Source organism: Triturus cristatus, chromosome 8, assembly GCF_964204655.1.
Source record: "Triturus cristatus chromosome 8, aTriCri1.1, whole genome shotgun sequence".
Classification (NCBI taxonomy): domain Eukaryota; kingdom Metazoa; phylum Chordata; class Amphibia; order Caudata; family Salamandridae; genus Triturus; species Triturus cristatus.
In genome coordinates, this window is record NC_140591.1 from 1,060,619,165 (window position 1) to 1,060,634,981 (window position 15,817).

Below are 15,817 nucleotides of genomic sequence, written 5' to 3' on the forward strand. Positions count from 1 at the left end.
GTAGCTCTTTGATGACACTTCATAGCTCACTGTGCTAGATTATGACTGAACTGCACAGTAACGAAAGGGTCTCTGTGACAAAAGCAGTAACCCACAAAGCTATGCACATAAAATAGTGTCCTATGATCTGCAGGGTAGACGTCCTTTTCAGCAGGCATATTAACTCTTTACTACCTTAGATGAGTAAACTGTGACTAGGAAAAACTCTGATTCCTCTAATCACTGGAGTTATTTTGATAATTTTATTGTTGAGCCTGAAAACTACTGGATATACAAGGAACTCTGCAGCGGGTGCTTTCAGTCTACTGCACTGCTACAAAACCTTTCCCCAGTAACAAACTGACCCCTCACTCTTTCAGCCTCCTGTGAAAATGCCTGATGCCTGCTACGGCCAGTCCAGCCTTGGCACCAAATAGTTCGGCCCCTTTTTCTCTTGCCCCTAAGGTAGCCACACTAAAATGTAGTATATAAATGCACACATATTGCATTCGAGCAGCAGACTTGCGCAGGGTGCATGCTGGAGGCACGCCAAAGTCAGACCCATCTGCATCCATCAGTACTGAGTTCACCTGGATAGCCTGTCCCTCCTCTCTGAGGTTCCAGAGGAGGTATGGACTAAAAGTTACCAGAGTGAATTTACCTACATTTTGTAGCACATTATTTACATCCTCTCTGGAGATTATGCAGATTATAGAGCAATTGTGTGTGAGCTCAGAGAAGAACAGCACACAATTGGACATGCAATCTCACTATGCGAGGAGTTCATATAACAGCTGTCTAAGGCAGATGATAAATGTTATACAAGTTCAACTGAAGGGATCTTTACTAAAGTGCTGTTTACTATGTAAGTGTCATTATGTAGTCCTTATCCACTTATTATTTAATCGCTGGGATTTTTTAAACCTCACCAAAATCTGACTGTCAGATGCCACCCTTGCAGTGCTGTCAATACAATACCAAGAGAGTATAATATTATCTACCATAATCAAACCATAGGCAGAGGAGGTGGATTAGCATTTAATATACAAAAAAAGTACACTGCAAATGTATTGTTACATAGGACACACTCTGTTCTGATATTTTACATTGCACTGTCTCTCTTTTCCTGTCAAAGCCATGGGCAATATGGGTGGTCCATCAGCATCCTTATACATTCAATGAAAACTCCAGCAAAGTTCCAAGTAGCCAATACTTTATTAACATATTGTGGTGTTGGGCGTTGTATGTCAGAATATCGTTGACCAAAATACTGCACACATAAAAAACAAGTACGGAAAAAATATCGAGGTCTAAAATATTGAGGTCTAAAATATCGACTCACACATATAATGTAAAGTATCAGAATATGGGATACAAAAATACTGATGCCCAATGTAATAAAATTAGGCAGATAAATATATCTATAGGGAAACAAATGTAACATTTTTATACCTTAAAAAGTTTAAATGATTTTTTGAGAATCTTAATACATTTCAATAAATGTATAGCATGAAAAACATCTAAACAGTCATTAAATCTTTTTTTAAATATATTTGTTACAGGTATATGCACCTTTAAAATACTTTAATTAATATTATAAACAAATTCTAGTATTAAATTCTAAATTGAAATACATTCATGATGCTAATAAACATTTTTAATAAAATATAATAATTTTATATACATAATGAAACAATATTGGCCTTATCGCGAGTTTGGCTGATGGGATATTTCGTCACAAACTTGACGGATATCCCGCCCGCCAAATTGCAATTCCATTATATCCTATGGAACTTGTAATTTGGTGGATGGGATACTCTGTAACGTTTGTAACAGAGTATCCCATCCACCAAACTTGTAATCAGGCCCTATAGCCCTATATAAACATGCATAAATAATATTGGTAAAACATTATAAACATATTTTATATTGCCAAAGGATCTTGGCTTTGTGAGTGATACACACTGGGTGAAAGGGACTCAGTTTTACTATTATACCTCCAATCTAACAATTTGACTACGTATAGGGGTGGGCGGAATTTGCGAAAGTGACTTTCGCAAATTATCGCGAAAATGTTAAAAATCTCCGCAAACACGCGGAAATATCGCGAAGATGCGGAAGTTCGCGGTATTTTCTGCGTGGTCGCGGCTCGCCAACTTACCCATGCGGTTGCGCGCGGCACGGCCATCTTGTTTTCACTCTTCTCGCGGTGCATGATCGTGAGAAGAAAGACGTGATCGCGCGACCAATGACATTACTGCGGGCGCAAACTGTTGCAAGACAGCGCAAATGGCTACCAAAATCCAACATCTCGTGGAGAACGCGACCGGATCGGGAAAACTTGTCGGCGAACGCGGGGATTCAGGTAAGGCGATCGCGCGCGCGCGAGAATGTATTATTTTACAGCGCGAGCAAGAAACAAATTATCGCTAAGCTGCGGAATGCGGAAATTTTAACATTTTCGCGCTCTCCGCGGAACGCAATAATGTCAAATTATCGCAATTTCCGCGAGCGGAACGGAAATTTAGCCCAGGCCTAACTACGTATTATTCTCTTCCCTGTCCAACAATTGTATGTATGTATGTATGTATTTGGTATTTATTAAGCACATATATCAGCCGTAGGTCTCATAGCGCTGAACTCATACTCAGAAAGGAACACCAGAGAGACGGGTGGACCGAGCTAGAATAGCCAGGTTTTGAGGTATCTACGAAATTTCTTGTGATCGGTTTCCAATCGGAGATGTAGAGGTAGTTTGTTCCAAGTTTCAGGCGCAATTTTGGAAAAGGCTCTGCCTCCATTTCTTATTGTGCGGGCCTTAGATACCGTTAGGAGGATTTTGCCAGTGGATCGAAGGGTTCTTAAGGTTGGTGTTTGGTTAGTTTTTTGGCTAGGTAATGTGGTCCTTTATTATTGAGGGTTTTGTGTACCAGACAGCAGAGTTTAAAGTGTATCCGCTTTCTGACTGGAAGCCAGTGTAAGGTCTTTAGACTGGGCACCGAGGGTGATCGCGGGGCGGGTTGCAGACCAGTCTGGCCGCAGTATTCTGCAGGACCTGGAGTTTAGCAAGATGCTCTTCATTTATGGAAGCAAGTAGTGAGTTTCCATAGTCCAAGTGACTAATGTTTAGACCCTGTACTAGGGGCATGCGGGAGGATAATGGAATGCACTTGAATATTTTCCTAAGACTACACATGAGACCATAGCTAGTGCGGACCAAGTTGTTAATATGGCCTGACATGGCGAGTTTGCAATCAATTATCACCCCTAGATTGTAGACAGCTGTCTTGGGTGCTGGGCAGGGTCCCAGGGCGGAGGGCCACCAGTCGTTGGTCCATAGTTTCAGTGCATCCCCAAAGAGCAGGATTTCTGTGTTGCTGGCATTGAGAAGCAGATGGTTGTTTGTCATCCAGTCGTTTATGGCCGCCATGCAGTGTTTGAATCGTTTTTTGGTGTCAGAGGGATGTATGATGTTACAACGCATGCTGTTACAACGCATGCTGTTACAACGCATGCTGTTACAACGAAAGTTTTACAACGCGAGTGCATTGACAACGCAGGACATTACAACGCAAGTCTTTACATCGACTTGCACTAGATGGCGTGCTAACATTAAAAAAGTGTAATTTACTATTCCAACTCCAGTCCACGTAACAGTAGGGAAGGTGTTGGGATAGTAAACTACACTATTTTTAATGTTAGCACACCATCTAGTGCAAGTCGATGTAAAGACTTGCGTTGTAATGTCCTGCGTTGTCAATGCACTCGCGTTGTAACAGTTTCGTTGTAATGGTAGTGCGTTGTAAAAGTTGCGTTGTAAAGGTTGTTCCCCGCTTTGATCAGCTTGGCTAATGGGGACACGTACAAGTTAAAAAGTGTTGGACTTAAGATGGAACCCTGTGGGACGCCCATGTCAATTGGTTGGCTTTTAGAGGAAAAGTCTCCAATTTGGACCTTGGAGGATCGGTCCGTCAGGTAGCTCTTGAGCCAGTTCAGTGCGGGCCCTCGACACCAAATTCACATAGGCGATCCAGAAGGATGCCATGTGAGATGGTGTCGAAGGCAGCAGACAGGTCAAGTAAGACCAGGATGGCAGATTGTCTGGCATCAAGGGAGAGGCTCATGTTATCGACAAGCTCTAATAAGGCCGTTTCGGTGCTGTGAAATGCCCGGAACCCTGACTGCGATGGGTCCAGTAGGTTATTGTTTTCCAGATGATGAGTTAATTGGTTATTAACCAGTGATTCCATGATTTTGCCGAACAAGGGTAGACGGGATATTGATCGGTAGTTAGCAAGCTGTTTGGGGTCAGCTGTTGGGGAATGTGCATAAATGCTGCGGGGGTAAGATTTTCTATTCTAACTTCAGTTCAACAAACATAGGGAGCAAAACATAAATTGAAGGGGTGAACTTTATTATTTTAAGTGCAGTCTAACAAACATTGAGAGAAGCGCTGACATTTAGGGGTCACATTCACTTCACCCATATAATTTTTTACCAATTAAACATTTAAAACATTATAAAACCATACAAAAAACACATAAACATATCATTTTAAAACATTTAAAACTTTTTTAAATGTTTTCAATTTAGCATGCATGTTATTTTAAAAATAAATAAAACATTTTGAAAATAAACAGTATACCTCAGACTCACAAAACACACCTAAAAATTCTCTTCAATAGATAATAATTATTTACAGTACATTCATTCGTTTAATTTTTAATATAACATTTACATTCATACTTAATTAAAAAATATGGGGCTGATTACGATGCCGGTCAGACAGCTTCCACGGCTCTGTCAGAGTTGGTCGAACTGCTGTTGGCATGTCGGAAGTGGTGGGTCCGATTGCCAGATTACAATGCATGCATAGTGGCCAGCTGCATCCCCACCTGTCTCAGCCCTGCCTTCCTCGCTGCCCTGGGAAGATGCTTAAATAAGAACATAAATATGTGAGTTGCAATAGCCTGAACACTGTCAGGCCTGCTTCGAGCCCGATCGTGTGTTCAGATGGGGTTGATCAAACCCAGGATAGAGACAGCCGGCACGGGCAGAAGTCTGCTTCACGTTCTAGTTGACGCGCACATCTTCTGCCCTTCCCTTCACTTACCTGCAGCTCCTTGTCCCTCTTCAATCCCATTTTGGTTTGCCTGTCTCCTGCGGTGATGCCTGGCTACATCTCTGGAAACCTGTGAAAATGAAGAGAAAAAACAATAACTTCTAAAGATTCAACACTTTCTATCAAGGCGGTAACACGCTTTGTGCAAGCTTTACATGGTGCTTTACTTATCTGATGTAGTTATCCACTGCGCTTGGAGATTCCATTTCCTATTGTGCATTTCTAAGGAAGCTATATAAACTATAAACAAGGATTAGTTATTCCTGAAGTTAAAGAACTAATCCCTATTTTTAGCCCTGCACATTTTTGTGTGTGTTCCTTGTTTAATTTCTAGTAACATTTCCATTTGGGAATATACTATATTTTTGTAAGGATATCTCTTTTGGGTTTTCACTGATTCCATGCTTTATCACCATTATAGGTTAGTTCATATAGTAGATTACACTTCCTATGCACACACTCTGCTCCTATTACATAAACACCTATGTTTCCTCTCTTACTTACATAGATGTAAATTTGATCCTGATTCTACCACTTTATCATAAGTGTAAGAGGGGAATATAATAGGTAGTTACTCAATGACTGTGAATAGTTTTATAACAGCAGTGCAAGGCATTATATCAAAACCTTATACATACACTAACACGTGTACTCTTTTCTTTACATACAGGAATCACATAGAAAGATCTTGAATCTTACCATTCATCTCTGAGTGCTCTGTGGACTTGTGACTTTTATCTTCCCTTGTTTTACCCTCCTCCCCATCTCACCATTTCAAACTTTGACATTGTTGGGCATCATTGGTGGGTGAGGGAAGTTGGGACTTTACTTCGGAACTTGCATCTCGCACCTGTGGAAACCTCATGTGAGAATCACAAACACATTAGTCAAGCATATCATTAAAAACACATTACACAATAGCATGGAATCCAAATTGTCTAGATAACTAAATTGGGCCCAACATTTCTATGGGAACATGCATGAATGATACATGAACTCTGCACAGTCACAAATAATGGTGTCATCACCACAGACTGCTCCAACTGCATGTGTGACCATATCCCAAATAAGCCTCATGTGTGATGCATTCACCCTGCTTATTTAGGTCCTTGGCTCATACCATAGTTACCTGATATCATCAAATGGTATGTCCACTTGGAATGCATGCCTACCCAATGACACAAGGCCCTGCAATCCACTATGCTCATATGTCCCAGACACACTATATGTAGGATAGCTGGGCACCTGCTACAGAGAAGTAGCTGCATCTTGTGAGTAACACCAATGACATGACATGGAAGCACCCATTCCACAATGTTCACAACTCACAAGTGACACTTATACTTCTATCCACTGCCAGATGAGGCAGTTGACAGATTAACAAGAATAGCGTAGCTTGCCACCATCGTCAGAACCTACGGACTCAACATTGTGTCATACGCAGACGACACCCAACTCATCCTCTCCCTATCCAACGAACCCAATACCGCCCGACACAATTTTTGAGAAGGCATGGAAGCCGTCACCAAATGGATGAAAAACAGCTTTTTACAACTAAATACCAACAAAACAGAAGTACTCATCATGGGCCCAAACCCTGATGCATGGAATGACACCTGGTGGCCCCCCCATCCTCGGAAGCCCGCCCACCCCCACGTACCACGCACGCAACCGGGGAATCATCCTGGATTCCGAGCTCAAAATGGACCACCAGAACAACTCCGTCTCGTCCTCCTGCTTCCACACCCTCCGCCTCCTACGTAAGACCTTCAACTGGATCCCCCTCGAACACAGAAAGACCGTCACTCACGCCTTGGTCACCAGCAGACTCGACTGTGGCAATGCACTCTACGCCGGAATAAACAAAAACCTCACCCGCAAGCTACAGAACATCCAGAACGCCACCGCACGACTAGTCCTCGACCTGCCTAGACACTGCCACATCTCCCAGCACCTGAGCACACTCCACTGGCTCCCCATCGAAGCCAGAGTCAACTTCAAGATGCTCACCCATGCCCACAAGGCCCACCACGACTTCGGACCAGCATACCTGAACAGCTGACTCAAATTCCACGCGTCCCAGAGGAGGCCAGTATGTGGGCCATTGGAGGTGTCAGGATTCCACGAGTGCCCCTTCTGCCTGGGGAGGACAGCCTCAGCTGGACCTCAACGATCTTCCTGGTCCAGCGTCTCAGGTCTCCCCACTTATTCTTGCAGTGACCACTTTGCCGACGACCGACCCACAGGGTCCACAGACTCTGGGCAATGGCTTTTCACATTAACACCTTATGATGGGCATTGACCTGTATGGATGCAATAGATGAAGAGACTGTGTGAACACACAAAATATAGGTTATCAGCTAGGGTGACAAATAGGTACTACAAAGTTAGCATAGACATATCACAACATTGCATACATGGCATGTTTGAAGTGCACATGTTGACCTACAGAAAATCCATTAGTGCTCAATTTAAATATCCTGTGCCTACTACCCTCCATCCTGATCATGGCTAAACTCATTATGATAGACCTCTGGGATTATGTACTCATGGATGGCCTTGACCACATGTGCTGTGTAAGGTGTTACAACTTAACACAGCACACCAATGTGTTCTCCAGAAGGCTATACTTGTATTGCAGTCAAGGACAGACACCTGTACAGTCAGGACAAATGACTTCAATCTCACTGGCTAAGACATCACTACCACTATTTCACTGAGCACATGCCAAGTTTGGGCTCACAAAAACAAGAGTGCTGCCATGCATGTAAATGTTCATTTAAAGTCTGTGGATCAGTGGACATGTAGATTTCCGATATGAACCTTAGATTACGTCTGCATGTGTCTGCATGTTAAGTCCTGACATCGCGGAACACACCGTATGCCATATGTAGCAGGAAGTGTATGCGACAACATATACATAGCATTCAGTGTACATACTGCACAATTGAACATTTTCACACAGCTGATGATGCACTTTGGAACAGCACTGCATGATTAATGTTCCTGTAAAATTGGAGCATCCCTCTTATGTCAGGTAAAATCCAAGGCATGTGGAAGCGAAGGGCCTGTGGTAAGGCAATGATAAACTGACAAAATGGGCCCATGGACAGTAGTCTCTGGTGTGGGCTCTCATGTTGCCTCATTGAGTCTCACTAGGTACATTAATCCCATATCATGTTCCTGTAACATTCTTTCAGCTCACATCTGAGGATCTCCAGGTCTGCAGGGGGAGTGCTTTGTGTATCTGTTACTTTGGGTAATATTCTCTGCCTCAGCTTGGGCCATGGAGCATGCAAGCCACATTTCAAAGTCAGTGTTTAATCTCAGCATGCTGAGGACACTGTACCCACATGACCACATATACCATACCTTGCAATATATCTAGTGCCCATTCTATATTAGCATAGTAGGTCAAAATGAAGGGGTCTGTGAGGTCTTGGTACCTGACTGATGACAGGTTGGTAATGCCTAATGTGCTGAGCACTTGGTGGGACTGTACAGTTAGATCACATGTCTCATAAAAACCCACACACAGGACATATACTCAAGTAAAGACACACATTTTTCCCTGAAATCTGCCATAACATGATAAGCAAAGTCAGCATTGTAACACAATAGGTCCATGCATGCATAGATATGTGCATTTAACTGGTGTATGGTTCAGGGGTTTATGCACATCACCTTGAATCTGTTATCTCCACAAATATCAGTGCCACATGTACCATGTACCATAACTATTAGAGTCCTATGTTATGGCCACCACATCACAATTACAATACACTAACATCAGAATGGGAATCTGATCCACAATGCGGGTCATGGGCTTGGTTAGGTTAATCCATAAGGAGTAAACTTTGCATCTGCAGTACTCACCTGCTCCTCTGGTGAGCCATAGAACTAGTGGTAAGGGAAAGGACCCCTTCTACCAGGGTCTGAAGCTCCTCTGGAGTTAAGGGAGGGGCCCTCTGCCCTGTAGTGTGTGACATGGCAGCTCTCAGAGGTGGCAAACAGCACCTGGAGATGAGGAGGTGTAGTAAGCATCAGAGTCTGGAGGCAAGTGTTTTATTTTTCAAACTGCATCCTTTAAGTATACACCACACAGCTGGTCTTCTGTGTATACAGCCACGTACATTGGACCGAGGTGGTCGCATTTTACAACGTTAGCCAATGGCTGTGGTGACAGTGGTAGAAGAAGCCTACCACACAGTTCAAATCAGTTGGCGATCACCGATTGGGCATGTTCTATAGGCGACTTCAGGCATTCATTTAGGTGGTCACCTCTGTCTGCAAAAACTTCACTAGAATCACACCGGTCACATTTTACAAGGGTAGCCAATGGCTGTGACTGCTGTGGTAGACTCCGTGTACCGTGCAGTTCATATCAGCCTGTGGTCAGCTGTCCTGCATGTCTCATTGGAGACACCTTGTCAGGGTTGAAACAGACATCATTAAATGGTTTTCTACATACATATTCAACAATATATGTATGTAATAACATCATACATGATGTATGATACCATTCCCAGGCCTATACCTTTGCTCACACATCTGTGTTGAACATGACGGCAAGTGCACATGTTTACCTGTGTACAATGGCACAAGCGGTTGTGATGTGTGCAATGCAGACTTCACTACATGATGGAGTCCTCCATACCTAAGAAGTGTGCAAGATGTGCACAATACTATTACAGACACATGTGTTCTCCAGATTGAAGATGAAGACGGCAAGTTATATGTAAAGCAGTGCATCTTAATCATCCTGCTGACTCCAGTAAATATAATGGCATGTGATATTTGTATGTGGTTCTTTAGACTGTCTTCCATATGGAAAGGGGTCTCCCACAACAGTGGCCAATGTTAGAAATGTAGTATCCAGCTATGTGTAATGCATCTCATCCAGTTGCATCATACAAGAACTAGCAAAGTAAACTGCTGTGTACTGCTCACATGTGCATTAATGTCTTTTCAAATCAGTTTTGAGTGTGACTTGGAAAATGTTTTTTGGACACTATGATCTGTATCCATGTGTCTCTATTCCACACATAGGTTTTGTGCCAGAGGGAGGAGACAACAGCCTCCAGCATACCGGCCATTCCCAGACCTCCTAACTCTGGAAGAAAGAGAAGTAATCTGGAAATGTTGTCTTAATAGGCAAACAATACAATATTTATGTGCCCAGTTGGAACCTGATTTACGTCCTCAAAGAAACTATCCCATAGCTCTGACACCAATGGTAAAAGTCATGGCAGAACTACATTTCTTTGCCACAGATTCCTTTCAGTACACTGTGGCCATATCAGGAGTAATGTCTCAACCTATGTTTAGTGGAGTACTGCGTGATGTACTTGCTGCAATGGTGAGACACATGGGCAGCTATATTCAGTTTCCCAGGAATGAAGATTTGGCCAATGTGAAGGGAGATTTTTATGGATTAGGTCACATCCCACATGTGATAGGATAGATAGATGGCACACATATCGCCTTGGTGGCACCACAGACCAATGAACAGGTCTATAGGAACAGGAAGCATTTTCATTCTATCAATGTCAAGTGTTTTGGTTAGCCGATATATACATCTCACACATCTGTTCCAGATTCACTGGTTCTGCCCAGGACTCTTTCATACTATGGAACAGCACCATAGCCAGGCTGATATCACAAGTACTACTGGAGAGGGCCTAGCTTGTTGGTGAGTATGATGTGTCCAACCTTTGTGTGTGTGATGTCAGGTATCAGGATCAGAACGTGTGTGAAAATGTTTAGCAATTCTGTCTGTATTCCATCTAGAAGACTCAGCATATTCCAACCACCCATGGTTGTTGAAATCCCTGAGGGGAATCCAATAACGGAGAGGAAGTCTGCTTCAATGAGGCCCATGGAAAAATGCAGTGGCCAGTGGAGTGGGCTTTTGTGCTCCTGAAGGCCAGATTCAGATGTTTGGACCGGACTGAGGGGGGCCCTCCTCTTCTCACCCGGGAAGGTGTGTCAGACTACCGTTGCCTGCTGTATGCTCCACAACCTCACACTGCAATGTAACATCCCTTTCATAGCAAAAGATGGAGACCTGCAGGAGCCACTGGGTGAGGATTCTGAAATGCAAAATGAAGATAATAGTGGTGTAGAGGGAAGAGTTGACATGTGTCAAGTGGTCATCAGCAACTTCTTGTCATGAGTGTAAGTATGATGTGCTCTGTCATTACTTAGCCTCTTACAGTGACTGCAGTTGGGATGATGTGAGGAGTCTGTTGCTGGCTACCTGTTTGGTGTATACAGCTGTGCACCATATGTTTGTGGAGGGAGATCTTGACACATGCTCACATAATAGTTGTTGATTCGTGTATGTGACATTTGGATATGTACTGTGTACTCCAGAAGTGGACTGTATTTGGTGTCGAATGTATGGCTTCCTTGCTAATCTCCCCGACACAGAAGGGGGCCCCTGGAAATGATGGCTGGCAGAGGGAGCAGGGGAATACAGCTACTGAAAACACAGTGAGGACACGGCCCTCTGCCCACATATAACTTTAACTGGCACTAGTAAGTCACCAATAGAAAAAACTTGGTCCTGAGGTTCCGTGTGAATTGGAACCACACTTTTGGGTGTCTTGAATATGGACGAGTCTGGTATCAGCGAACCGCAAATGACGAGTTTAGTGGGTGTACGTGTTTTCGCTACGCTGCTATGTATGGATCGTCTCATTTCCCGGTATGTCCATTCGAACCCCCGGGTTCCATTTTAGATGCGGCATCCATTTTGTCTCTTGCCCTCAAGTAGCCAGCGAACGGACCTTGTCCGCTTTGTGACCCTGGGATTCCCAAGTTTTCACGGAGGACACGTGTTCCTTTGAGGGTGTCTTTTATGATGAGGGAAGTGTCACGGCAGAGGCAGATGGCCCCGCTCAGGGCTCATCTTGCCGTATTGGTCTATTGTTTCAGTCATGCTTGTATTTAGTCACGAGGTCTTTGATTCTGCGATCTGGTTTCCGTTATTACCCTCTACACTCGTTTCTAATCTGTTGTGCATCCTTGTTCTTCCTTTGCATCTGTTTCTGTCTTTCCTCTTAATGTGTTTACAGCCGAAATGGAATGTGCTTAATGTGGGGATGATCTGCTTTTACAGTTGGGAACCGGTAATGAAGCTGAAATTGTATTCCGGGTTTCTGAAACGTCAATGCGACCCTTTTGAAGTTTACTGTGGGAACTAAACTGTAACCTTTGTCTGCCATGTTGTTCTATGACCAAAATGTGTATAAAAGGAGCGATCCACTTGTGTAATTTGAAGCAGTCTCCCAGAACCTACACGTTGTGTACTTCTTGTGACTTCTGTATCCCTGCAGTAAATAAACGCTGATCTTTGACGCCGCCGGAAGTGTCCCGAGTCTCTGTGTTTCGTACGCCGGAACAGGTAACCCACGAAGGTTTCAGGAGTTGTCCCCTGGCACCGCTGGGTCTTAGAATAGCCCAGTCCTTCAGTTGGCGCCCAACATTGGGCAACATCAGCGGTACCGGTCCAAGCCCGACGATCGTGAGGAACTTCGTGTGAAATCTCCGAGGGAAGGTGCACCCCGCTTCATCGATCCAGTTGTCGAAATAAGTGGCCCGAAGACTTTTCCCGCGAAGATTCCCGCCTCCTGACGGCTGCGACGGACTGATGCCCTGACTGTCGACCTGTTTTGGCGCCTGGCGTAGTCCTTTGTACGGCGAGACGATAGACGGGCCTTCCTGGTGACGCCATTGCTCTTTCAGTTAAGTATTCGTGGGTCGCTCCCAGAGTTCTTGGTTTAACTTGGTTGTTTGCATGGTTCCATTGCATTTGTGGTTCTTAGTTATTGGTTCTTAGTTGTTGGGTTTTATTTGACGATTGCAATTGCCAAAAACCGAGGGTCTTGCATTTTTGCGAGGACATCGTTATTCGATAGCCCTTGAAGTTTGTCAACTCGGTTAGTGTGCACGATGCCTGGCCGTAGTACTTTGTTTGGTTTCCTTAAATGTTGCAGCACGGATTCCCGACTAGAGGATTCATGCCCGATACCTCCGGTTGGAACTCCAATTTATGAGCTCTATAGTCGCCATGGCGTGGGTCCTATTGTGTATAATGACTATTGGATCCGTTACACTAAAAATGATGGTGTTCTTAGTTGGCCATCACATGGTAGTTTCGAAACTGCAATCCTAGATAATCTTGAAGCTAAATTGTTTAAGAAGAAGGCTAGACCGGCCATGTTTGATTCCTTTCGGTTATGGCGCAAAGAGGCCAAGCAGAAAGAAATCAAACAGATAAAGAAAAATAAGAGAGAAGGTGTCATCACGGTGATGCGAAATGCAGAACAGTATCAGCGGGATAAAGATGAGAAGGAGCAGGAAGTTAGTGCTCGACTTCATCATATGGCGGTGGATAGATGTTATCCGGCATTGCCGTCTGTTTCTGATAAACCTGGCGAGGAAGTGATAGAGGATCCCCTATTATCTTATCTCTTGAAATCACCACCTCCCTATGCTCCAGATATTGTGGGTCCGGTGATTCCTCCTGTTCCTCGACCTGTTGTTCTGGCGGCTGCTGGTCAGCCTGCCGTTCCTCCTGTTCTTCTGAATCCCCTTGTGCCACAGATTGTCCATCCTCCTTTATCGGCTCCTTTCCCTACTGCTCCTTTACCGGTACCTCACCAGCCTCTCGTTACCGTTACTCCTGTTACCCCGACTACTGCTACTGTTTCTTCGCTTCCTCCTACTACTGTTGCTCCTGTACCTTCTTCTTCATCCCCTTCCGTTCGTAGTCGACTATTTAATGCTGTCGCTACTCTCTATTCCCCGTTTTTTGGACCCGTACTTGGGTCAAATCTTTCTGATGTTGCTCAGAGGCGCAGTCAAATTCCTGATGGTAGGGAACGTGAGTCGTTAGTGAAAATGGCGCGTAAATGGATTCGGCATCCTGCGAAGTATTCGTCGCGCATAGTTTTCGAGACGTTTTCCCAGTTTAATGAGCCTACACAGAGATTTGTGCATGAGGAAATGTGTAAATTCTTACGAGAAGAGTGGGATACTGATGCCGTAGATAATGTACCGTCTGAGATAACTGAGCTTCAGAATCAGTTTTCGACTGGTACGATTATAGGTGATAACGTTCGACATGCTCTAGAGCGTTTATTATCTTTTCGCTCTGTGGTACAACCTCGAGCATTGTTTAAGGACGAAACTGCGGAGTGGATGGCACAACCTGGTCATTATCCTATGCGGGAAGTTCCCCCAGTATGGATGCCAGGTAATCCTAATGCTAATCCTGCTATTCCACCTCACTTTCAGAGAGTTTGGATACACCTCCCATGGAAGCGATCGGAAGTTTTGCAGGTGAAGCAAACTTTGCCCGACCCCCGTAAAAATCCTGCAGGTTATTATAAGGAATTGTCCCAATTAGTGGCCGCTACTGTTATGAATCTTGCAGATATCGACATGTTGTTTGGTAACGTAGTACCTCAACCGATTTGGGCGAAAATTCACCAAGAGGATCACGCAGCTGAGTTAGGCGGTGATTGGGCTGCTCTTGTGGCGGCTGACGCACAGCAGGTTGGTGGGGCTAAACCTGAACAGCTCATTGAGAATTTGCCTCAGAGGATCATTACGCTTATGAAGACACTTATGCCCGCCATACGTGTTACCTGGGACAAATTGTCTGCGTGTAAGCAAAAGAAGGATGAGAGTGTCTCCGATTTCTTTACGAGATTTGAGGAGGCATTTATTGATCATAGTGGTCAGGATATGAGCTCTGAGGGAGGTCAGCGATTGTTTGTTGATAAATTTGTATCTAATTTATTGCCTGAACTGAGTATCAAGTTGAAAAATTCTGAAAGTTCGTGGGCCGTCTCTACAACTGCTCAGATATTAGCAACGGCCCAATACTATGAAAATAGAGAGAAGGAAGAAAGCGAACGCGCAGATAAGAAAACGAAGGATCTTAAAACTAAGGTCTTATTGCAGCAAGCGTATCCTCCGCGCTCAAATCAAAATGACTCGCAGCAGTCACATCGGTCACAAACGCAGTTTTCTAGATCACAGCTACGTACCGACTCCTCTACGCCTCGTTTTGTGTTGGGGTATAATCAATGTGCATATTGTAGGGGTGAGGGTCATTTGAAGTTTAATTGTCCGGTGCTGCGTGACCGTAACAATGGTGTTTCGGCTCGAGGAAGTCGCAGTGGTCCTCAACAAGCATCACGTGGTAGAGGTCGCGCTGTTACTCAGAATCAGAACGAGCGTCTTGCCACTTCATCAGATTCGCAAAATTGTTTTGATCGGCGCGATCTTCCGTCTGGACGATCTGCACAGTATCATGTGGACGACTATTACGTCGAGCATGATGTTAACGCGGACGGTACTTACTAGGACAGCCATAGACAAAGAGAGGGAGTAGTATCAGTTCCGGTTGATCAGAGAGGGCCTTATGTTGCAGTTGCCACATTGGGTGTAGTTGAGCCTTTTCTGTTGGACACTGGTGCAGCGAAAAGTTCCATCATGCGTTCGAAACTCCCTGGCGCACCCTTGTCTGGCTTAACGAATGTTTCCGTTGGATTCTCTGGCGCCCCCGTTAGCAATCCGGTTTCTAGCCCTTTGCCCCTTACAATTGGGTCTCGAGAGTTAGAAGCTCCTTTGATTTTGACTACTGGTTGTGGTGAGAATCTTTTGGGTTTGGATTTATTGAAGCGGTTACATGCGACTTTG